Below are 24712 nucleotides of genomic sequence, written 5' to 3'. Positions count from 1 at the left end.
AAGGGTGCAAATACGCCGGTTCTCGTCCGATCACCGACGTTGGGCTTGGATGGGTGGCCGCCTCGCCTGGGAGCACAGGGCGCTGTTGGCTAGAATCTATGTTTTCTCGTTTTCGGTGCAGCTCGTCATGTTATTTCCTTCGATTCACATCCCACAAGCTCCTCAAGTGCTGCAAGTCTGCAAGTCTCGAGACGCTACGCTAGACGCTTGCTTCCGGCCCCTCATGTACCATGCCACAGGCGCCAAAGCGTTCGGCTGGCCGATGGCCCCTGTACGCCCGCTCGCGCCACAGCAGTCACTGTGCTTGCAGGGAATGCCGCGCCGCCGAATAACGTTTGGCGCGCAATCCGTTTATGGACAGAGAATGCTAAAAGTGGCCGTTCGACCGTTATTACGGAAATCGTAGCCAAGTTAGATGGCCTGAGCCATCTCGCGGCTGCCGCTGTTATTACGAGTGCCACGCGGTTGAAGAGCAGTGCGCTGGCTCTGGCTTTCGACGCCGTTTCCTAGTGTATTTTGCCGCTTCTAGTGCAGGCATCATCGGTTATGAGAAGTTGGTAAATTACTCGTAGTGAGTACTTATCGTCCAACACGAGGAGAATCTTTGATTGTAATGGAGGTTAGCACCGGGGACAGCGCGAACGCAGTCCCGACTACCAAAAATTATGCGCCCGAGTTACTCGCATTTGGAGTAATCGCGGGGGTCAGCTCGACCGAAGTGCAATGGACAAGCCTCACCCCGGAGGAACCGCCTTCATGATCACGGTATCCTCTACGCCAGGTAAGTATGCTTCTCCTCGGCCACAGGCGAATATTTGTAATGCGTCGCGCTATCGTAGTGGAACGAGAACTCTTGACGTTGTCGCATTCGGCGAAGAGCATGGTGCCGTGAATGTACTTGCTTCCTTAGAAACGCGCTGTTCGCCGTCGAGTTAGCAGGCAGACAGGCACAATAACGGCCTTCTGCAGAAAGCGATGCATTTTTCGTGCGGGAGACATCGCGACTCGCGGCGCCGGCCGTTGCTGGGGTTAAGTTACTGCACCCTCCGGGAGATGGCGGGCCATGTCGGGGTTACCGCCTTCGAGTCACCCTCTCCGCCTGAAAGTCGCCCTCTTTCTCGGCCGGTGTCAAAACGGCAAATGAGATTTGCTGAATGACCTGTTTCTTCCAGCCACAGTGCAAGCCACAAAATCAATTATTTCTCTTGCCTTTGCTCCCTCCGTGGGAGCCCATAGTGCTAGGAAATACGGCAGCATTGTCAATCGCCCTTGTCTGTCGCTGAGCAACCGAAGGACCAAGCTCAGACTATCAGATGTTCTAAGGAAGCTGTATGCACTCGTGGGTGCTGTACACGAGGGACGAACATCACGTCAGCAGGCTCTTGAGGAAAGGCAATAATCAGCAAAAACTGCAACTTACCCCATTGGACGCTGATGGAACAGAAGACACTTGAAGGTAAGGTAACACTTCTTTTTTTCTGTTCATCTCGAGCACGATCTGGAAAGCTCGGACGAAATTTGTGTTCTCTTTAATTCAGAATGTGGAGATATTTCCTTCACGCATATGAAAGTATAATGCTTCATTATTTAAGCTAGATGGAAAAGTTTAGGGGAAGTAATTAATTCGTTTAGGCTGCACCACTACTAGGTAGCACTGTCAAAACAATGCCATTGCCATCTAATGGCAACACAGCTTGCTGCAGATTAATTTTGCGGCATTTCATAAATGATTAATATCTTATGACTATGGTGACGCTATGAGTAGTTTTATATGGGCAAACATTTGAAACTACTGCAGGCATTACGTTCACCCCTCTCTGCCTCTTTGCTTGGACATGGAGTAAGTAAGGATAAATTAAATTGCTTGTTTTTGAAGTAGTAACAGTTCTGAAGTGTAAAGAAATGATATTAAACAAGACAGTGTATTTTTTTTCCGATTGTAGTGATTCAACAACGAATTTATTTATTCCTACCTACCTCTGCAATTAGTGTACGTGAGTATTTCATTGGAATTGTTGCAATCGAAACCGAGCTTAATAATTTCATGCGGCCGTTTTCAGTCCTCCTCGTGCTTTAATTGCTCATTTCCAAGCGTTATTTTAGGTTGCCTGCAAAGTTGTCAGATGAAACACAACCACTGCGACGAAAGGCCATTCCTTGGAGCAGGTAGACGCCAACTGCGGCGGGAAACTGTCGTGGCCAGGAAGATATTCACTGTGTGTGGAAGTTAAGTGAGGATCCGAAGCTGACTTGCCAGCACGCGTTGCAGCATTCACTCGCCAACGGCAACGGGGTAAGAGAAGGGTGCAAATACGCCGGTTCTCGTCCGATCACCGACGTTGGGCTTGGATGGGTGGCCGCCTCGCCTGGGAGCACAGGGCGCTGTTGGCTAGAATCTATGTTTCTCGTTTTCGGTGCAGCTCGTCATGTTATTTCCTTCGATTCACATCCCCACAAGCTCCTCAAGTGCTGCAAGTCTGCAAGTCTCGAGACGCTACGCTAGACGCTTGCTTCCGGCCCCTCATGTACCATGCCACAGGCGCCAAAGCGTTCGGCTGGCCGATGGCCCCTGTACGCCCGCTCGCGCCACAGCAGTCACTGTGCTTGCAGGGAATGCCGCGCCGCCGAATAACGTTTGGCGCGCAATCCGTTTATGGACAGAGAATGCTAAAAGTGGCCGTTCGACCGTTATTACGGAAATCGTAGCCAAGTTAGATGGCCTGAGCCATCTCGCGGCTGCCGCTGTTATTACGAGTGCCACGCGGTTGAAGAGCAGTGCGCTGGCTCTGGCTTTCGACGCCGTTTCCTAGTGTATTTTGCCGCTTCTAGTGCAGGCATCATCGGTTATGAGAAGTTGGTAAATTACTCGTAGTGAGTACTTATCGTCCGAGGAGAATCTTTGATTGTAATGGAGGTTAGCACCGGGACAGCGCGAACGCAGTCCCGACTACCAAAAATTATGCGCCCGAGTTACTCGCATTTGGAGTAATCGCGGGGGTCAGCTCGACCGAAGTGCAATGGACAAGCCTCACCCCGGAGGAACCGCCTTCATGATCACGGTATCCTCTACGCCCAGGTAAGTATGCTTCTCCTCGGCCACAGGCGAATATTTGTAATGCGTCGCGCTATCGTAGTGGAACGAGAACTCTTGACGTTGTCGCATTCGGCGAAGAGCATGGTGCCGTGAATGTACTTGCTTCCTTAGAAACGCGCTGTTCGCCGTCGAGTTAGCAGGCAGACAGGCACAATAACGGCCTTCTGCAGAAAGCGATGCATTTTTCGTGCGGGAGACATCGCGACTCGCGGCGCCGGCCGTTGCTGGGGTTAAGTTACTGCACCCTCCGGGAGATGGCGGGCCATGTCGGGGTTACCGCCTTCGAGTCACCCTCTCCGCCTGAAAGTCGCCCTCTTTCTCGGCCGGTGTCAAAACGAAATGCAAATGAATTTGCTGAATGACTGTTTCTTCCAGCCACAGTGCAAGCCACAAAATCAATTATTTCTCTTGCCTTTGCTCCCTCCGTGGGAGCCCATAGTGCTAGGAAATACGGCAGCATTGTCAATCGCCCTTGTCTGTCGCTGAGCAACCGAAGGACCAAGCTCAGACTATCAGATGTTCTAAGGAAGCTGTATGCACTCGTGGGTGCTGTACACGAGGGACGAACATCACGTCAGCAGGCTCTTGAGGAAAGGCAATAATCAGCAAAAACTGCAACTTACCCCATTGGACGCTGATGGAACAGAAGACACTTGAAGGTAAGGTAACACTTCTTTTTTCTGTTCATCTCGAGCACGATCTGGAAAGCTCGGACGAAATTTGTGTTCTCTTTAATTCAGAATGTGGAGATATTTCCTTCACGCATATGAAAGTATAATGCTTCATTATTTAAGCTAGATGGAAAAGTTTAGGGGAAGTAATTAATTCGTTTAGGCTGCACCACTACTAGGTAGCACTGTCAAAACAATGCCATTGCCATCTAATGGCAACACAGCTTGCTGCAGATTAATTTTGCGGCATTTCATAAATGATTAATATCTTATGACTATGGTGACGCTATGAGTAGTTTTATATGGGCAAACATTTGAAACTACTGCAGGCATTACGTTCACCCCTCTCTTGCCTCTTTGCTTGGACATGGAGTAAGTAAGGATAAATTAAATTGCTTGTTTTTGAAGTAGTAACAGTTCTGAAGTGTAAAGAAATGATATTAAACAAGACAGTGTATTTTTTTTCCGATTGTAGTGATTCAACAACGAATTTATTTATTCCTACCTCTCTCTGCAATTAGTGTACGTGAGTATTTCATTGGAATTGTTGCAATCGAAACCGAGCTTAATAATTTCATGCGGCCGTTTTCAGTCCTCCTCGTGCTTTAATTGCTCATTTCCAAGCGTTATTTTAGGTTGCCTGCAAAGTTGTCAGATGAAACACAACCACTGCGACGAAAGGCCATTCCTTGGAGCAGGTAGACGCCCAACTGCGGCGGGAAACTGTCGTGGCCAGGAAGATATTCACTGTGTGTGGAAGTTAAGTGAGGATCCGAAGCTGACTTGCCAGCACGCGTTGCAGCATTCACTCGCCAACGGCAACGGGGTAAGAGAAGGGTGCAAATACGCCGGTTCTCGTCCGATCACCGACGTTGGGCTTGGATGGGTGGCCGCCTCGCCTGGGAGCACAGGGCGCTGTTGGCTAGAATCTATGTTTCTCGTTTTCGGTGCAGCTCGTCATGTTATTTCCTTCGATTCACATCCCCACAAGCTCCTCAAGTGCTGCAAGTCTGCAAGTCTCGAGACGCTACGCTAGACGCTTGCTTCCGGCCCCTCATGTACCATGCCACAGGCGCCAAAGCGTTCGGCTGGCCGATGGCCCCTGTACGCCCGCTCGCGCCACAGCAGTCACTGTGCTTGCAGGGAATGCCGCGCCGCCGAATAACGTTTGGCGCGCAATCCGTTTATGGACAGAGAATGCTAAAAGTGGCCGTTCGACCGTTATTACGGAAATCGTAGCCAAGTTAGATGGCCTGAGCCATCTCGCGGCTGCCGCTGTTATTACGAGTGCCACGCGGTTGAAGAGCAGTGCGCTGGCTCTGGCTTTCGACGCCGTTTCCTAGTGTATTTTGCCGCTTCTAGTGCAGGCATCATCGGTTATGAGAAGTTGGTAAATTACTCGTAGTGAGTACTTATCGTCCAACACGAGGAGAATCTTTGATTGTAATGGAGGTTAGCACCGGGACAGCGCGAACGCAGTCCCGACTACCAAAAATTATGCGCCCGAGTTACTCGCATTTGGAGTAATCGCGGGGGTCAGCTCGACCGAAGTGCAATGGACAAGCCTCACCCCGGAGGAACCGCCTTCATGATCACGGTATCCTCTACGCCAGGTAAGTATGCTTCTCCTCGGCCACAGGCGAATATTTGTAATGCGTCGCGCTATCGTAGTGGAACGAGAACTCTTGACGTTGTCGCATTCGGCGAAGAGCATGGTGCCGTGAATGTACTTGCTTCCTTAGAAACGCGCTGTTCGCCGTCGAGTTAGCAGGCAGACAGGCACAATAACGGCCTTCTGCAGAAAGCGATGCATTTTTCGTGCGGGAGACATCGCGACTCGCGGCGCCGGCCGTTGCTGGGGTTAAGTTACTGCACCCTCCGGGAGATGGCGGGCCATGTCGGGGTTACCGCCTTCGAGTCACCCTCTCCGCCTGAAAGTCGCCCTCTTTCTCGGGCCGGTGTCAAAACGGCAAATGAGATTTGCTGAATGACTGTTTCTTCCAGCCACAGTGCAAGCCACAAAATCAATTATTTCTCTTGCCTTTGCTCCCTCCGTGGGAGCCCATAGTGCTAGGAAATACGGCAGCATTGTCAATCGCCCTTGTCTGTCGCTGAGCAACCGAAGGACCAAGCTCAGACTATCAGATGTTCTAAGGAAGCTGTATGCACTCGTGGGTGCTGTACACGAGGACGAACATCACGTCAGCAGGCTCTTGAGGAAAGGCAATAATCAGCAAAAACTGCAACTTACCCCATTGGACGCTGATGGAACAGAAGACACTTGAAGGTAAGGTAACACTTCTTTTTTCTGTTCATCTCGAGCACGATCTGGAAAGCTCGGACGAAATTTGTGTTCTCTTTAATTCAGAATGTGGAGATATTTCCTTCACGCATATGAAAGTCATAATGCTTCATTATTTAAGCTAGATGGAAAAGTTTAGGGGAAGTAATTAATTCGTTTAGGCTGCACCACTACTAGGTAGCACTGTCAAAACAATGCCATTGCCATCTAATGGCAACACAGCTTGCTGCAGATTAATTTTGCGGCATTTCATAAATGATTAATATCTTATGACTATGGTGACGCTATGAGTAGTTTTATATGGGCAAACATTTGAAACTACTGCAGGCATTACGTTCACCCCTCTCTGCCTCTTTGCTTGGACATGGAGTAAGTAAGGATAAATAAATTGCTTGTTTTTGAAGTAGTAACAGTTCTGAAGTGTAAAGAAATGATATTAAACAAGACAGTGTATTTTTTTTCCGATTGTAGTGATTCAACAACGAATTTATTTATTCCTACCTACCTCTGCAATTAGTGTACGTGAGTATTTCATTGGAATTGTTGCAATCGAAACCGAGCTTAATAATTTCATGCGGCCGTTTTCAGTCCTCCTCGTGCTTTAATTGCTCATTTCCAAGCGTTATTTTAGGTTGCCTGCAAAGTTGTCAGATGAAACACAACCACTGCGACGAAAGGCCATTCCTTGGAGCAGGTAGACGCCAACTGCGGCGGGGAAACTGTCGTGGCCAGGAAGATATTCACTGTGTGTGGAAGTTAAGTGAGGATCCGAAGCTGACTTGCCAGCACGCGTTGCAGCATTCACTCGCCAACGGCAACGGGGTAAGAGAAGGGTGCAAATACGCCGGTTCTCGTCCGATCACCGACGTTGGGCTTGGATGGGTGGCCGCCTCGCCTGGGAGCACAGGGCGCTGTTGGCTAGAATCTATGTTTCTCGTTTTCGGTGCAGCTCGTCATGTTATTTCCTTCGATTCACATCCCCACAAGCTCCTCAAGTGCTGCAAGTCTGCAAGTCTCGAGACGCTACGCTAGACGCTTGCTTCCGGCCCCTCATGTACCATGCCACAGGCGCCAAAGCGTTCGGCTGGCCGATGGCCCCTGTACGCCCGCTCGCGCCACAGCAGTCACTGTGCTTGCAGGGAATGCCGCGCCGCCGAATAACGTTTGGCGCGCAATCCGTTTATGGACAGAGAATGCTAAAAGTGGCCGGTTCGACCGTTATTACGGAAATCGTAGCCAAGTTAGATGGCCTGAGCCATCTCGCGGCTGCCGCTGTTATTACGAGTGCCACGCGGTTGAAGAGCAGTGCGCTGGCTCTGGCTTTCGACGCCGTTTCCTAGTGTATTTTGCCGCTTCTAGTGCAGGCATCATCGGTTATGAGAAGTTGGTAAATTACTCGTAGTGAGTACTTATCGTCCAACACGAGGAGAATCTTTGATTGTAATGGAGGTTAGCACCGGGACAGCGCGAACGCAGTCCCGACTACCAAAAATTATGCGCCCGAGTTACTCGCATTTGGAGTAATCGCGGGGGTCAGCTCGACCGAAGTGCAATGGACAAGCCTCACCCCGGAGGAACCGCCTTCATGATCACGGTATCCTCTACGCCAGGTAAGTATGCTTCTCCTCGGCCACAGGCGAATATTTGTAATGCGTCGCGCTATCGTAGTGGAACGAGAACTCTTGACGTTGTCGCATTCGGCGAAGAGCATGGTGCCGTGAATGTACTTGCTTCCTTAGAAACGCGCTGTTCGCCGTCGAGTTAGCAGGCAGACAGGCACAATAACGGCCTTCTGCAGAAAGCGATGCATTTTTCGTGCGGGAGACATCGCGACTCGCGGCGCCGGCCGTTGCTGGGGTTAAGTTACTGCACCCTCCGGGAGATGGCGGGCCATGTCGGGGTTACCGCCTTCGAGTCACCCTCTCCGCCTGAAAGTCGCCCTCTTTCTCGGCCGGTGTCAAAACGGCAAATGAGATTTGCTGAATGACTGTTTCTTCCAGCCACAGTGCAAGCCACAAAATCAATTATTTCTCTTGCTTTGCTCCCTCCGTGGGAGCCCATAGTGCTAGGAAATACGGCAGCATTGTCAATCGCCCTTGTCTGTCGCTGAGCAACCGAAGGACCAAGCTCAGACTATCAGATGTTCTAAGGAAGCTGTATGCACTCGTGGGTGCTGTACACGAGGACGAACATCACGTCAGCAGGCTCTTGAGGAAAGGCAATAATCAGCAAAAACTGCAACTTACCCCATTGACGCTGATGGAACAGAAGACACTTGAAGGTAAGGTAACACTTCTTTTTTCTGTTCATCTCGAGCACGATCTGGAAAGCTCGGACGAAATTTGTGTTCTCTTTAATTCAGAATGTGGAGATATTTCCTTCACGCATATGAAAGTATAATGCTTCATTATTTAAGCTAGATGGAAAAGTTTAGGGGAAGTAATTAATTCGTTTAGGCTGCACCACTACTAGGTAGCACTGTCAAAACAATGCCATTGCCATCTAATGGCAACACAGCTTGCTGCAGATTAATTTTGCGGGCATTTCATAAATGATTAATATCTTATGACTATGGTGACGCTATGAGTAGTTTTATATGGGCAAACATTTGAAACTACTGCAGGCATTACGTTCACCCCTCTCTGCCTCTTTGCTTGGACATGGAGTAAGTAAGGATAAATTAAATTGCTTGTTTTTGAAGTAGTAACAGTTCTGAAGTGTAAAGAAATGATATTAAACAAGACAGTGTATTTTTTTCCGATTGTAGTGATTCAACAACGAATTTATTTATTCCTACCTACCTCTGCAATTAGTGTACGTGAGTATTTCATTGAATTGTTGCAATCGAAACCGAGCTTAATAATTTCATGCGGCCGTTTTCAGTCCTCCTCGTGCTTTAATTGCTCATTTCCAAGCGTTATTTTAGGTTGCCTGCAAAGTTGTCAGATGAAACACAACCACTGCGACGAAAGGCCATTCCTTGGAGCAGGTAGACGCCAACTGCGGCGGGAAACTGTCCGTGGCCAGGAAGATATTCACTGTGTGTGGAAGTTAAGTGAGGATCCGAAGCTGACTTGCCAGCACGCGTTGCAGCATTCACTCGCCAACGGCAACGGGGTAAGAGAAGGGTGCAAATACGCCGGTTCTCGTCCGATCACCGACGTTGGGCCTTGGATGGGTGGGCCGCCTCGCCTGGGAGCACAGGGCGCTGTTGGCTAGAATCTATGTTTCTCGTTTTCGGTGCAGCTCGTCATGTTATTTCCTTCGATTCACATCCCCACAAGCTCCTCAAGTGCTGCAAGTCTGCAAGTCTCGAGACGCTACGCTAGACGCTTGCTTCCGGCCCCTCATGTACCATGCCACAGGCGCCAAAGCGTTCGGCTGGCCGATGGCCCCTGTACGCCCGCTCGCGCCACAGCAGTCACTGTGCTTGCAGGGAATGCCGCGCCGCCGAATAACGTTTGGGCGCGCAATCCGTTTATGGACAGAGAATGCTAAAAGTGGCCGTTCGACCGTTATTACGGAAATCGTAGCCAAGTTAGATGGCCTGAGCCATCTCGCGGCTGCCGCTGTTATTACGAGTGCCACGCGGTTGAAGAGCAGTGCGCTGGCTCTGGCTTTCGACGCCGTTTCCTAGTGTATTTTGCCGCTTCTAGTGCAGGCATCATCGGTTATGAGAAGTTGGTAAATTACTCGTAGTGAGTACTTATCGTCCAACACGAGGAGAATCTTTGATTGTAATGGAGGTTAGCACCGGGACAGCGCGAACGCAGTCCCGACTACCAAAAATTATGCGCCCGAGTTACTCGCATTTGGAGTAATCGCGGGGGTCAGCTCGACCGAAGTGCAATGGACAAGCCTCACCCCGGAGGAACCGCCTTCATGATCACGGTATCCTCTACGCCAGGTAAGTATGCTTCTCCTCGGCCACAGGCGAATATTTGTAATGCGTCGCGCTATCGTAGTGGAACGAGAACTCTTGACGTTGTCGCATTCGGCGAAGAGCATGGTGCCGTGAATGTACTTGCTTCCTTAGAAACGCGCTGTTCGCCGTCGAGTTAGCAGGCAGACAGGCACAATAACGGCCTTCTGCAGAAAGCGATGCATTTTTCGTGCGGGAGACATCGCGACTCGCGGCGCCGGCCGTTGCTGGGGTTAAGTTACTGCACCCTCCGGGAGATGGCGGGCCATGTCGGGGTTACCGCCTTCGAGTCACCCTCTCCGCCTGAAAGTCGCCCTCTTTCTCGGCCGGTGTCAAAACGGCAAATGAGATTTGCTGAATGACTGTTTCTTCCAGCCACAGTGCAAGCCACAAAATCAATTATTTCTCTTGCTTTGCTCCCTCCGTGGGAGCCCATAGTGCTAGGAAATACGGCAGCATTGTCAATCGCCCTTGTCTGTCGCTGAGCAACCGAAGGACCAAGCTCAGACTATCAGATGTTCTAAGGAAGCTGTATGCACTCGTGGGTGCTGTACACGAGGGACGAACATCACGTCAGCAGGCTCTTGAGGAAAGGCAATAATCAGCAAAAACTGCAACTTACCCCATTGGACGCTGATGGAACAGAAGACACTTGAAGGTAAGGTAACACTTCTTTTTTCTGTTCATCTCGAGCACGATCTGGAAAGCTCGGACGAAATTTGTGTTCTCTTTAATTCAGAATGTGGAGATATTTCCTTCACGCATATGAAAGTATAATGCTTCATTATTTAAGCTAGATGGAAAAGTTTAGGGGAAGTAATTAATTCGTTTAGGCTGCACCACTACTAGGTAGCACTGTCAAAACAATGCCATTGCCATCTAATGGCAACACAGCTTGCAGATTAATTTTGCGGCATTTCATAAATGATTAATATCTTATGACTATGGTGACGCTATGAGTAGTTTTATATGGGCAAACATTTGAAACTACTGCAGGCATTACGTTCACCCCTCTCTGCCTCTTTGCTTGGACATGGAGTAAGTAAGGATAAATTAAATTGCTTGTTTTTGAAGTAGTAACAGTTCTGAAGTGTAAAGAAATGATATTAAACAAGACAGTGTATTTTTTTTCGATTGTAGTGATTCAACAACGAATTTATTTATTCCTACCTACCTCTGCAATTAGTGTACGTGAGTATTTCATTGGAATTGTTGCAATCGAAACCGAGCTTAATAATTTCATGCGGCCGTTTTCAGTCCTCCTCGTGCTTTAATTGCTCATTTCCAAGCGTTATTTTAGGTTGCCTGCAAAGTTGTCAGATGAAACACAACCACTGCGACGAAAGGCCATTCCTTGGAGCAGGTAGACGCCAACTGCGGCGGGAAACTGTCGTGGCCAGGAAGATATTCACTGTGTGTGGAAGTTAAGTGAGGATCCGAAGCTGACTTGCCAGCACGCGTTGCAGCATTCACTCGCCAACGGCAACGGGGTAAGAGAAGGGTGCAAATACGCCGGTTCTCGTCGATCACCGACGTTGGGCTTGGATGGGTGGCCGCCTCGCCTGGGAGCACAGGGCGCTGTTGGCTAGAATCTATGTTTCTCGTTTTCGGTGCAGCTCGTCATGTTATTTCCTTCGATTCACATCCCCACAAGCTCCTCAAGTGCTGCAAGTCTGCAAGTCTCGAGACGCTACGCTAGACGCTTGCTTCCGGCCCCTCATGTACCATGCCACAGGCGCCAAAGCGTTCGGCTGGCCGATGGCCCCTGTACGCCCGCTCGCGCCACAGCAGTCACTGTGCTTGCAGGGAATGCCGCGCCGCCGAATAACGTTTGGCGCGCAATCCGTTTATGGACAGAGAATGCTAAAAGTGGCCGTTCGACCGTTATTACGGAAATCGTAGCCAAGTAGATGGCCTGAGCCATCTCGCGGCTGCCGCTGTTATTACGAGTGCCACGCGGTTGAAGAGCAGTGCGCTGGCTCTGGCTTTCGACGCCGTTTCCTAGTGTATTTTGCCGCTTCTAGTGCAGGCATCATCGGTTATGAGAAGTTGGTAAATTACTCGTAGTGAGTACTTATCGTCCAACACGAGGAGAATCTTTGATTGTAATGGAGGTTAGCACCGGGACAGCGCGAACGCAGTCCCGACTACCAAAAATTATGCGCCCGAGTTACTCGCATTTGGAGTAATCGCGGGGGTCAGCTCGACCGAAGTGCAATGGACAAGCCTCACCCCGGAGGAACCGCCTTCATGATCACGGTATCCTCTACGCCAGGTAAGTATGCTTCTCCTCGGCCACAGGCGAATATTTGTAATGCGTCGCGCTATCGTAGTGGAACGAGAACTCTTGACGTTGTCGCATTCGGCGAAGAGCATGGTGCCGTGAATGTACTTGCTTCCTCTAGAAACGCGCTGTTCGCCGTCGAGTTAGCAGGCAGACAGGCACAATAACGGCCTTCTGCAGAAAGCGATGCATTTTTCGTGCGGGAGACATCGCGACTCGCGGCGCCGGCCGTTGCTGGGGTTAAGTTACTGCCACCTCCGGGGAGATGGCGGGCCATGTCGGGGTTACCGCCCTTCGAGTCACCCTCTCCGCCTGAAAGTCGCCCTCTTTCTCGGCCGGTGTCAAAACGGCAAATGAGATTTGCTGAATGACTGTTTCTTCCAGCCACAGTGCAAGCCACAAAATCAATTATTTCTCTTGCCTTTGCTCCCTCCGTGGGAGCCCATAGTGCTAGGAAAATACGGCAGCATTGTCAATCGCCCTTGTCTGTCGCTGAGCAACCGAAGGACCAAGCTCAGACTATCAGATGTTCTAAGGAAGCTGTATGCACTCGTGGGTGCTGTACACGAGGGACGAACATCACGTCAGCAGGCTCTTGAGGAAAGCAATAATCAGCAAAAACTGCAACTTACCCCATTGGACGCTGATGGAACAGAAGACACTTGAAGGTAAGGTAACACTTCTTTTTTCTGTTCATCTCGAGCACGATCTGGAAAGCTCGGACGAAATTTGTGTTCTCTTTAATTCAGAATGTGGAGATATTTCCTTCACGCATATGAAAGTATAATGCTTCATTATTTAAGCTAGATGGAAAAGTTTAGGGGAAGTAATTAATTCGTTTAGGCTGCACCACTACTAGGTAGCACTGTCAAAACAATGCCATTGCCATCTAATGGCAACACAGCTTGCTGCAGATTAATTTGCGGCATTTCATAAATGATTAATATCTTATGACTATGGTGACGCTATGAGTAGTTTTATATGGGCAAACATTTGAAAACTACTGCAGGCATTACGTTCACCCCCTCTCTGCCTCTTTGCTTGGACATGGAGTAAGTAAGGATAAATTAAATTGCTTGTTTTTGAAGTAGTAACAGTTCTGAAGTGTAAAGAAATGATATTAACAAGACAGTGTAATTTTTTTTCCGATTGTAGTGATTCAACAACGAATTTATTTATTCCTACCTACCTCTGCAATTAGTGTACGTGAGTATTTCATTGGAATTGTTGCAATCGAAACCGAGCTTAATAATTTCATGCGGCCGTTTTCAGTCCTCCTCGTGCTTTAATTGCTCATTTCCAAGCGTTATTTTAGGTTGCCTGCAAAGTTGTCAGATGAAACACAACCACTGCGACGAAAGGCCATTCCTTGGAGCAGGTAGACGCCAACTGCGGCGGGAAACTGTCGTGGCCAGGAAGATATTCACTGTGTGTGGAAGTTAAGTGAGGATCCGAAGCTGACTTGCCAGCACGCGTTGCAGCATTCACTCGCCAACGGCAACGGGGTAAGAGAAGGGTGCAAATACGCCGGTTCTCGTCCGATCACCGACGTTGGGCTTGGATGGGTGGCCGCCTCGCCTGGAGCACAGGCGCGTGTTGGCTAGAATCTATGTTTCTCGTTTTCGGTGCAGCTCGTCATGTTATTTCCTTCGATTCACATCCCCACAAGCTCCTCAAGTGCTGCAAGTCTGCAAGTCTCGAGACGCTACGCTAGACGCTTGCTTCCGGCCCCTCATGTACCATGCCACAGGCGCCAAAGCGTTCGGCTGGCCGATGGCCCCTGTACGCCCCGCTCGCGCCACAGCAGTCACTGTGCTTGCAGGGAATGCCGCGCCGCCGAATAACGTTTGGCGCGCAATCCGTTTATGGACAGAGAATGCTAAAAGTGGCCGTTCGACCGTTATTACGGAAATCGTAGCCAAGTTAGATGGCCTGAGCCATCTCGCGGCTGCCGCTGTTATTACGAGTGCCACGCGGTTGAAGAGCAGTGCGCTGGCTCTGGCTTTCGACGCCGTTTCCTAGTGTATTTTGCCGCTTCTAGTGCAGGGCATCATCGGTTATGAGAAGTTGGTAAATTACTCGTAGTGAGTACTTATCGTCCAACACGAGGAGAATCTTTGATTGTAATGGAGGTTAGCACCGGGACAGCGCGAACGCAGTCCCGACTACCAAAAATTATGCGCCCGAGTTACTCGCATTTGGAGTAATCGCGGGGTCAGCTCGACCGAAGTGCAATGGACAAGCCTCACCCCGGAGGAACCGCCTTCATGATCACGGTATCCTCTACGCCAGGTAAGTATGCTTCTCCTCGGCCACAGGCGAATATTTGTAATGCGTCGCGCTATCGTAGTGGAACGAGAACTCTTGACGTTGTCGCATTCGGCGAAGAGCATGGTGCCGTGAATGTACTTGCTTCCTTAGAAACGCGCTTGTTCGCCGTCGAGTTAGCAGGCAGACAGGCACAATAACGGCCTTCTGCAGAAAGCGATGGCATTTTTCGTGCGGGAGACATCGCGACTCGCGGCGCCGGCCGTTGCTGGGGTTAAGTTACTGCACCCTCCGGGAGATGGCGGGCCATGTCGGGGTTACCGCCTTCGAGTCACCCTCTCCGCCTGAAAGTCGCCCTCTTTCTCGGCCGGTTGTCAAAACGGCAAATGAGATTTGCTGAATGACTGTTTCTTCCAGCCACAGTGCAAGCCACAAAATCAATTATTTCTCTTGCCTTTGCTCCCTCCGTGGGAGCCCATAGTGCTAGAAATTACGGCAGCATTGTCAATCGCCCTTGTCTGTCGCTGAGCAACCGAAGGACCAAGCTCAGACTATCAGATGTTCTAAGGAAGCTGTATGCACTCGTGGGTGCTGTACACGAGGGACGAACATCACGTCAGCAGGCTCTTGAGGAAAGGCAATAATCAGCAAAAACTGCAACTTACCCCATTGGACGCTGATGGAACAGAAGACACTTGAAGGTAAGGTAACACTTCTTTTTTCTGTTCATCTCGAGCACGATCTGGAAAGCTCGGACGAAAATTATGTGTTCTCTTTAATTCAGAATGTGGAGATATTTCCTTCACGCATATGAAAGTATAATGCTTCATTATTTAAGCTAGATGGAAAAGTTTAGGGGAAGTAATTAATTCGTTTAGGCTGCACCACTACTAGGTAGCACTGTCAAAACAATGCCATTGCCATCTAATGGCAACACAGCTTGCTGCAGATTAATTTTGCGGCATTTCATAAATGATTAATATCTTATGACTATGGTGACGCTATGAGTAGTTTTATATGGGCAAACATTTGAAACTACTGCAGGCATTACGTTCACCCCTCTCTGCCTCTTTGCTTGGACATGGAGTAAGTAAGGATAAATTAAATTGCTTGTTTTTGAAGTAGTAACAGTTCTGAAGTGTAAAGAAATGATATTAAACAAGACAGTGTATTTTTTTTCCGATTGTAGTGATTCAACAACGAATTTATTTATTCCTACCTACCTCTGCAATTAGTGTACGTGAGTATTTCATTGGAATTGTTGCAATCGAAACCGAGCTTAATAATTTCATGCGGCCGTTTTCAGTCCTCCTCGTGCTTTAATTGCTCATTTCCAAGCGTTATTTTAGGTTGCCTGCAAAGTTGTCAGATGAAACACAACCACTGCGACGAAAGGCCATTCCTTGGAGCAGGTAGACGCCAACTGCGGCGGGAAAACTGTCGTGGCCAGGAAGATATTCACTGTGTGTGGAAGTTAAGTGAGGATCCGAAGCTGACTTGCCAGCACGCGTTGCAGCATTCACTCGCCAACGGCAACGGGGTAAGAGAAGGGTGCAAATACGCCGGTTCTCGTCCGATCACCGACGTTGGGCTTGGATGGGTGGCCGCCTCGCCTGGGAGCACAGGGCGCTGTTGGCTAGAATCTATGTTTCTCGTTTTCGGTGCAGCTCGTCATGTTATTTCCTTCGATTCACATCCCCACAAGCTCCTCAAGTGCTGCAAGTCTGCAAGTCTCGAGACGCTACGCTAGACGCTTGCTTCCGGCCCCTCATGTACCATGCCACAGGCGCCAAAGCGTTCGGCTGGCCGATGGCCCCTGTACGCCCGCTCGCGCCACAGCAGTCACTGTGCTTGCAGGGAATGCCGCGCCGCCGAATAACGTTTGGCGCGCAATCCGTTTATGGACAGAGAATGCTAAAAGTGGCCGTTCGACCGTTATTACGGAAATCGTAGCCAAGTTAGATGGCCTGAGCCATCTCGCGGCTGCCGCTGTTATTACGAGTGCCACGCGGTTGAAGAGCAGTGCGCTGGCTCTGGCTTTCGACGCCGTTTCCTAGTGTATTTTGCCGCTTCTAGTGCAGGCATCATCGGTTATGAGAAGTTGGTAAATTACTCGTAGTGAGTACTTATCGTCCAACACGAGGAGAATCTTTGATTGTAATGGAGGTTAGCACCGGGACAGCGCGAACGCAGTCCCGACTACCAAAAATTATGCGCCCGAGTTACTCGCATTTGGAGTAATCGCGGGGGGTCAGCTCGACCGAAGTGCAATGGACAAGCCTCACCCCGGAGGAACCGCCTTCATGATCACGGTATCCTCTACGCCAGGTAAGTATGCTTCTCCTCGGCCACAGGCGAATATTTGTAATGCGTCGCGCTATCGTAGTGGAACGAGAACTCTTGACGTTGTCGCATTCGGCGAAGAGCATGGTGCGTGAATGTACTTGCTTCCTTAGAAACGCGCTGTTCGCCGTCGAGTTAGCAGGGCAGACAGGCACAATAACGGCCTTCTGCAGAAAGCGATGCATTTTTTCGTGCGGGAGACATCGCGACTCGCGGCGCCGGCCGTTGCTGGGGTTAAGTTACTGCACCCTCCGGGAGATGGCGGCCATGTCGGGGTTACCGCCTTCGAGTCACCCTCTCCGCCTGAAAAGTCGCCCTCTTTCTCGGCCGGTGTCAAAACGGCAAATGAGATTTGCTGAATGACTGTTTCTTCCAGCCACAGTGCAAGCCACAAAATCAATTATTTCTCTTGCCTTTGCTCCCTCCGTGGGAGCCCATAGTGCTAGGAAATACGGCAGCATTGTCAATCGCCCTTGTCTGTCGCTGAGCAACCGAAGGACCAAGCTCAGACTATCAGATGTTCTAAGGAAGCTGTATGCACTCGTGGGTGCTGTACACGAGGGACGAACATCACGTCAGCAGGCTCTTGAGGAAAGGCAATAATCAGCAAAAACTGCAACTTACCCCATTGGACGCTGATGGAACAGAAGACACTTGAAGGTAAGGTAACACTTCTTTTTTCTGTTCATCTCGAGCACGATCTGGAAAGCTCGGACGAAATTTGTGTTCTCTTTAATTCAGAATGTGGAGATATTTCCTTCACGCATATGAAAGTATAATGCTTCATTATTTAAGCTAGATGGAAAAGTTTAGGGGAAGTAATTAATTCGTTTAGGCTGCACCACTACTAGGTAGCACTGTCAAAACAATGCCATTGCCATCTAATGGCAACACAGCTTGCTGCAGATTAATTTTGCGGCATTTCATAAATGATTAATATCTTATGACTATGGTGACGCTATGAGTAGTTTTATATGGGCAAACATTTGAAACTACTGCAGGCATTACGTTCACCCCTCTCTGCCTCTTTGCTTGGACATGGAGTAAGTAAGGATAAATTAAATTGCTTGTTTTTGAAGTAGTAACAGTTCTGAAGTGTAAAGAAATGATATTAAACAAGACAGTGTATTTTTTTTCCGATTGTAGTGATTCAACAACGAATTTATTTATTCCTACCTACCTCTGCAATTAGTGTACGTGAGTATTTCATTGGAATTGTTGCAATCGAAACCGAGCTTAATAATTTCATGCGGCCGTTTTCAGTCCTCCTCGTGCTTTAATTGCTCATTTCCAAGCGTTATTTTAGGTTGCCTGCAAAGTTGTCAGATGAAACACAACCACTGCGACGAAAGGCCATTCCTTGGAGCAGGTAGACGCCAACTGCGGCGGGAAACTGTCGTGGCCAGGAAGATATTCACTGTGTGTGGAAGTTAAGTGAGGATCCGAAGCTGACTTGCCAGCACGCGTTGCAGCATTCACTCGCCAACGGCAACGGGGTAAGAGAAGGGTGCAAATACGCCGGTTCTCGTCCGATCACCGACGTTGGGCTTGGATGGGTGGCCGCCTCGCCTGGGAGCACAGGGCGCTGTTGGCTAGAATCTATGTTTCTCGTTTTCGGTGCAGCTCGTCATGTTATTTCCTTCGATTCACATCCCCACAAGCTCCTCAAGTGCTGCAAGTCTGCAAGTCTCGAGACGCTACGCTAGACGCTTGCTTCCGGCCCCTCATGTACCATGCCACAGGCGCCAAAGCGTTCGGCTGGCCGATGGCCCCTGTACGCCCGCTCGCGCCACAGCAGTCACTGTGCTTGCAGGGAATGCCGCGCCGCCGAATAACGTTTGGCGCGCAATCCGTTTATGGACAGAGAATGCTAAAAGTGGCCGTTCGACCGTTATTACGGAAATCGTAGCCAAGTTAGATGGCCTGAGCCATCTCGCGGCTGCCGCTGTTATTACGAGTGCCACGCGGTTGAAGAGCAGTGCGCTGGCTCTGGCTTTCGACGCCGTTTCCTAGTGTATTTTGCCGCTTCTAGTGCAGGCATCATCGGTTATGAGAAGTTGGTAAATTACTCGTAGTGAGTACTTATCGTCCAACACGAGGAGAATCTTTGATTGTAATGGAGGTTAGCACCGAGGACAGCGCGAACGCAGTCCCGACTACCAAAAATTATGCGCCCGAGTTACTCGCATTTGGAGTAATCGCGGGGGTCAGCTCGACCGAAGTGCAATGGACAAGCCTCACCCCGGAGGAACCGCCTTCATGATCACGGTATCCTCTACGCCAGGTAAGTATGCTTCTCCTCGGCCACAGGCGAATATTTGTAATGCGTCGCGCTATCGTAGTGGAACGAGAACTCTTGACGTTGTCGCATTCGGCGAAGAGCATGGTGCCGTGAATGTACTTGCTTCCTTAGAAACGCGCTGTTCGCCGTCGAGTTAGCAGGCAGACAGGCACAATAACGGCCTTCTGCAGAAAGCGATGCATTTTTCGTGCGGGAGACATCGCGACTCGCGGCGCCGGCCGTTGCTGGGGTTAAGTTACTGCACCCTCCGGGAGATGGCGGGCCATGTCGGGGTTACCGCCTTCGAGTCACCCTCTCCGCCTGAAAGTCGCCCTCTTTCTCGGCCGGTGTCAAAACGGCAAATGAGATTTGCTGAATGACTGTTTCTTCCAGCCACAGTGCAAGCCACAAAATCAATTATTTCTCTTGCCTTTGCTCCCTCCGTGGGAGCCCATAGTGCTAGGAAATACGGCAGCATTGTCAATCGCCCTTGTCTGTCGCTGAGCAACCGAAGGACCAAGCTCAGACTATCAGATGTTCTAAGGAAGCTGTATGCACTCGTGGGTGCTGTACACGAGGGACGAACATCACGTCAGCAGGCTCTTGAGGAAAGGCAATAATCAGCAAAAACTGCAACTTACCCCATTGGACGCTGATGGAACAGAAGACACTTGAAGGTAAGGTAACACTTCTTTTTTCTGTTCATCTCGAGCACGATCTGGAAAGCTCGGACGAAATTTGTGTTCTCTTTAATTCAGAATGTGGAGATATTTCCTTCACGCATATGAAAGTATAATGCTTCATTATTTAAGCTAGATGGAAAAGTTTAGGGGAAGTAATTAATTCGTTTAGGCTGCACCACTACTAGGTAGCACTGTCAAAACAATGCCATTGCCATCTAATGGCAACACAGCTTGCTGCAGATTAATTTTGCGGCATTTCATAAATGATTAATATCTTATGACTATGGTGACGCTATGAGTAGTTTTATATGGGCAAACATTTGAAACTACTGCAGGCATTACGTTCACCCCTCTCTGCCTCTTTGCTTGGACATGGAGTAAGTAAGGATAAATTAAATTGCTTGTTTTTGAAGTAGTAACAGTTCTGAAGTGTAAAGAAATGATATTAAACAAGACAGTGTATTTTTTTTCCGATTGTAGTGATTCAACAACGAATTTATTTATTCCTACCTACCTCTGCAATTAGTGTACGTGAGTATTTCATTGGAATTGTTGCAATCGAAACCGAGCTTAATAATTTCATGCGGCCGTTTTCAGTCCTCCTCGTGCTTTAATTGCTCATTTCCAAGCGTTATTTTAGGTTGCCTGCAAAGTTGTCAGATGAAACACAACCACTGCGACGAAAGGCCATTCCTTGGAGCAGGTAGACGCCAACTGCGGCGGGAAACTGTCGTGGCCAGGAAGATATTCACTGTGTGTGGAAGTTAAGTGAGGATCCGAAGCTGACTTGCCAGCACGCGTTGCAGCATTCACTCGCCAACGGCAACGGGGTAAGAGAAGGGTGCAAATACGCCGGTTCTCGTCCGATCACCGACGTTGGGCTTGGATGGGTGGCCGCCTCGCCTGGGAGCACAGGGCGCTGTTGGCTAGAATCTATGTTTCTCGTTTTCGGTGCAGCTCGTCATGTTATTTCCTTCGATTCACATCCCCACAAGCTCCTCAAGTGCTGCAAGTCTGCAAGTCTCGAGACGCTACGCTAGACGCTTGCTTCCGGCCCCTCATGTACCATGCCACAGGCGCCAAAGCGTTCGGCTGGCCGATGGCCCCTGTACGCCCGCTCGCGCCACAGCAGTCACTGTGCTTGCAGGGAATGCCGCGCCGCCGAATAACGTTTGGCGCGCAATCCGTTTATGGACAGAGAATGCTAAAAGTGGCCGTTCGACCGTTATTACGGAAATCGTAGCCAAGTTAGATGGCCTGAGCCATCTCGCGGCTGCCGCTGTTATTACGAGTGCCACGCGGTTGAAGAGCAGTGCGCTGGCTCTGGCTTTCGACGCCGTTTCCTAGTGTATTTTGCCGCTTCTAGTGCAGGCATCATCGGTTATGAGAAGTTGGTAAATTACTCGTAGTGAGTACTTATCGTCCAACACGAGGAGAATCTTTGATTGTAATGGAGGTTAGCACCGGGACAGCGCGAACGCAGTCCCGACTACCAAAAATTATGCGCCCGAGTTACTCGCATTTGGAGTAATCGCGGGGGTCAGCTCGACCGAAGTGCAATGGACAAGCCTCACCCCGGAGGAACCGCCTTCATGATCACGGTATCCTCTACGCCAGGTAAGTATGCTTCTCCTCGGCCACAGGCGAATATTTGTAATGCGTCGCGCTATCGTAGTGGAACGAGAACTCTTGACGTTGTCGCATTCGGCGAAGAGCATGGTGCCGTGAATGTACTTGCTTCCTTAGAAACGCGCTGTTCGCCGTCGAGTTAGCAGGCAGACAGGCACAATAACGGCCTTCTGCAGAAAGCGATGCATTTTTCGTGCGGGAGACATCGCGACTCGCGGCGCCGGCCGTTGCTGGGGTTAAGTTACTGCACCCTCCGGGAGATGGCGGGCCATGTCGGGGTTACCGCCTTCGAGTCACCCTCTCCGCCTGAAAGTCGCCCTCTTTCTCGGCCGGTGTCAAAACGGCAAATGAGATTTGCTGAATGACTGTTTCTTCCAGCCACAGTGCAAGCCACAAAATCAATTATTTCTCTTGCCTTTGCTCCCTCCGTGGGAGCCCATAGTGCTAGGAAATACGGCAGCATTGTCAATCGCCCTTGTCTGTCGCTGAGCAACCGAAGGACCAAGCTCAGACTATCAGATGTTCTAAGGAAGCTGTATGCACTCGTGGGTGCTGTACACGAGGGACGAACATCACGTCAGCAGGCTCTTGAGGAAAGGCAATAATCAGCAAAAACTGCAACTTACCCCATTGGACGCTGATGGAACAGAAGACACTTGAAGGTAAGGTAACACTTCTTTTTTCTGTTCATCTCGAGCACGATCTGGAAAGCTCGGACGAAATTTGTGTTCTCTTTAATTCAGAATGTGGAGATATTTCCTTCACGCATATGAAAGTATAATGCTTCATTATTTAAGCTAGATGGAAAAGTTTAGGGGAAGTAATTAATTCGTTTAGGCTGCACCACTACTAGGTAGCACTGTCAAAACAATGCCATTGCCATCTAATGGCAACACAGCTTGCTGCAGATTAATTTTGCGGCATTTCATAAATGATTAATATCTTATGACTATGGTGACGCTATGAGTAGTTTTATATGGGCAAACATTTGAAACTACTGCAGGCATTACGTTCACCCCTCTCTCTGCCTCTTTGCTTGGACATGGAGTAAGTAAGGATAAATTAAATTGCTTGTTTTTGAAGTAGTAACAGTTCTGAAGTGTAAAGAAATGATATTAAACAAGACAGTGTATTTTTTTTCCGATTGTAGTGATTCAACAACGAATTTATTTATTCCTACCTACCTCTGCAATTAGTGTACGTGAGTATTTCATTGGAATTGTTGCAATCGAAACCGAGCTTAATAATTTCATGCGGCCGTTTTCAGTCCTCCTCGTGCTTTAATTGCTCATTTCCAAGCGTTATTTTAGGTTGCCTGCAAAGTTGTCAGATGAAACACAACCACTGCGACGAAAGGCCATTCCTTGGAGCAGGTAGACGCCAACTGCGGCGGGAAACTGTCGTGGCCAGGAAGATATTCACTGTGTGTGGAAGTTAAGTGAGGATCCGAAGCTGACTTGCCAGCACGCGTTGCAGCATTCACTCGCCAACGGCAACGGGGTAAGAGAAGGGTGCAAATACGCCGGTTCTCGTCCGATCACCGACGTTGGGCTTGGATGGGTGGCCGCCTCGCCTGGGAGCACAGGGCGCTGTTGGCTAGAATCTATGTTTCTCGTTTTCGGTGCAGCTCGTCATGTTATTTCCTTCGATTCACATCCCCACAAGCTCCTCAAGTGCTGCAAGTCTGCAAGTCTCGAGACGCTACGCTAGACGCTTGCTTCCGGCCCCTCATGTACCATGCCACAGGCGCCAAAGCGTTCGGCTGGCCGATGGCCCCTGTACGCCCGCTCGCGCCACAGCAGTCACTGTGCTTGCAGGGAATGCCGCGCCGCCGAATAACGTTTGGCGCGCAATCCGTTTATGGACAGAGAATGCTAAAAGTGGCCGTTCGACCGTTATTACGGAAATCGTAGCCAAGTTAGATGGCCTGAGCCATCTCGCGGCTGCCGCTGTTATTACGAGTGCCACGCGGTTGAAGAGCAGTGCGCTGGCTCTGGCTTTCGACGCCGTTTCCTAGTGTATTTTGCCGCTTCTAGTGCAGGCATCATCGGTTATGAGAAGTTGGTAAATTACTCGTAGTGAGTACTTATCGTCCAACACGAGGAGAATCTTTGATTGTAATGGAGGTTAGCACCGGGACAGCGCGAACGCAGTCCCGACTACCAAAAATTATGCGCCCGAGTTACTCGCATTTGGAGTAATCGCGGGGGTCAGCTCGACCGAAGTGCAATGGACAAGCCTCACCCCGGAGGAACCGCCTTCATGATCACGGTATCCTCTACGCCAGGTAAGTATGCTTCTCCTCGGCCACAGGCGAATATTTGTAATGCGTCGCGCTATCGTAGTGGAACGAGAACTCTTGACGTTGTCGCATTCGGCGAAGAGCATGGTGCCGTGAATGTACTTGCTTCCTTAGAAACGCGCTGTTCGCCGTCGAGTTAGCAGGCAGACAGGCACAATAACGGCCTTCTGCAGAAAGCGATGCATTTTTCGTGCGGGAGACATCGCGACTCGCGGCGCCGGCCGTTGCTGGGGTTAAGTTACTGCACCCTCCGGGAGATGGCGGGCCATGTCGGGGTTACCGCCTTCGAGTCACCCTCTCCGCCTGAAAGTCGCCCTCTTTCTCGGCCGGTGTCAAAACGGCAAATGAGATTTGCTGAATGACTGTTTCTTCCAGCCACAGTGCAAGCCACAAAATCAATTATTTCTCTTGCCTTTGCTCCCTCCGTGGGAGCCCATAGTGCTAGGAAATACGGCAGCATTGTCAATCGCCCTTGTCTGTCGCTGAGCAACCGAAGGACCAAGCTCAGACTATCAGATGTTCTAAGGAAGCTGTATGCACTCGTGGGTGCTGTACACGAGGGACGAACATCACGTCAGCAGGCTCTTGAGGAAAGGCAATAATCAGCAAAAACTGCAACTTACCCCATTGGACGCTGATGGAACAGAAGACACTTGAAGGTAAGGTAACACTTCTTTTTTCTGTTCATCTCGAGCACGATCTGGAAAGCTCGGACGAAATTTGTGTTCTCTTTAATTCAGAATGTGGAGATATTTCCTTCACGCATATGAAAGTATAATGCTTCATTATTTAAGCTAGATGGAAAAGTTTAGGGGAAGTAATTAATTCGTTTAGGCTGCACCACTACTAGGTAGCACTGTCAAAACAATGCCATTGCCATCTAATGGCAACACAGCTTGCTGCAGATTAATTTTGCGGCATTTCATAAATGAT

The 24712-nt window shown here is 49.6% G+C and overlaps 11 non-coding genes across 11 annotated transcripts; all 11 read right to left on the bottom strand.

The window, feature by feature from the left end:
* Positions 1–626: 626 nt before the first annotated feature.
* On the bottom strand, positions 627–789 carry LOC126453731 (U1 spliceosomal RNA). The gene has a single exon (XR_007585020.1). It is a non-coding gene; the product is annotated as a U1 spliceosomal RNA (small nuclear RNA).
* A 2131-nt stretch (positions 790–2920) lies between these two features.
* Positions 2921–3084, bottom strand: LOC126453736 (U1 spliceosomal RNA). The gene has a single exon (XR_007585025.1). It is a non-coding gene; the product is annotated as a U1 spliceosomal RNA (small nuclear RNA).
* Positions 3085–5223: 2139 nt separating this feature from the next.
* LOC126453730 (U1 spliceosomal RNA) lies at positions 5224–5386 on the bottom strand. Its single transcript, XR_007585019.1, has one exon. It is a non-coding gene; the product is annotated as a U1 spliceosomal RNA (small nuclear RNA).
* Positions 5387–7522: 2136 nt separating this feature from the next.
* LOC126453729 (U1 spliceosomal RNA) lies at positions 7523–7685 on the bottom strand. Its single transcript, XR_007585018.1, has one exon. It is a non-coding gene; the product is annotated as a U1 spliceosomal RNA (small nuclear RNA).
* A 2134-nt stretch (positions 7686–9819) lies between these two features.
* LOC126453728 (U1 spliceosomal RNA) lies at positions 9820–9982 on the bottom strand. The gene has a single exon (XR_007585017.1). It is a non-coding gene; the product is annotated as a U1 spliceosomal RNA (small nuclear RNA).
* A 2127-nt stretch (positions 9983–12109) lies between these two features.
* LOC126453726 (U1 spliceosomal RNA) lies at positions 12110–12272 on the bottom strand. The gene has a single exon (XR_007585016.1). It is a non-coding gene; the product is annotated as a U1 spliceosomal RNA (small nuclear RNA).
* A 2139-nt stretch (positions 12273–14411) lies between these two features.
* Positions 14412–14573, bottom strand: LOC126453734 (U1 spliceosomal RNA). Its single transcript, XR_007585023.1, has one exon. It is a non-coding gene; the product is annotated as a U1 spliceosomal RNA (small nuclear RNA).
* A 2140-nt stretch (positions 14574–16713) lies between these two features.
* LOC126453732 (U1 spliceosomal RNA) lies at positions 16714–16877 on the bottom strand. The gene has a single exon (XR_007585021.1). It is a non-coding gene; the product is annotated as a U1 spliceosomal RNA (small nuclear RNA).
* A 2136-nt stretch (positions 16878–19013) lies between these two features.
* LOC126453733 (U1 spliceosomal RNA) lies at positions 19014–19176 on the bottom strand. The gene has a single exon (XR_007585022.1). It is a non-coding gene; the product is annotated as a U1 spliceosomal RNA (small nuclear RNA).
* A 2134-nt stretch (positions 19177–21310) lies between these two features.
* Positions 21311–21473, bottom strand: LOC126453725 (U1 spliceosomal RNA). Its single transcript, XR_007585015.1, has one exon. It is a non-coding gene; the product is annotated as a U1 spliceosomal RNA (small nuclear RNA).
* Positions 21474–23609: 2136 nt separating this feature from the next.
* Positions 23610–23772, bottom strand: LOC126453724 (U1 spliceosomal RNA). The gene has a single exon (XR_007585014.1). It is a non-coding gene; the product is annotated as a U1 spliceosomal RNA (small nuclear RNA).
* Between the last annotated feature and the right edge of the window lie 940 nt (positions 23773–24712).

Source organism: Schistocerca serialis, unplaced genomic scaffold (genome assembly GCF_023864345.2).
Source record: "Schistocerca serialis cubense isolate TAMUIC-IGC-003099 unplaced genomic scaffold, iqSchSeri2.2 HiC_scaffold_958, whole genome shotgun sequence".
NCBI lineage: Eukaryota > Metazoa > Arthropoda > Insecta > Orthoptera > Acrididae > Schistocerca > Schistocerca serialis.
The sequence above is the reverse complement of the archived record's forward strand: the minus strand, read 5'-3'. Positions and strand labels throughout refer to the sequence as shown.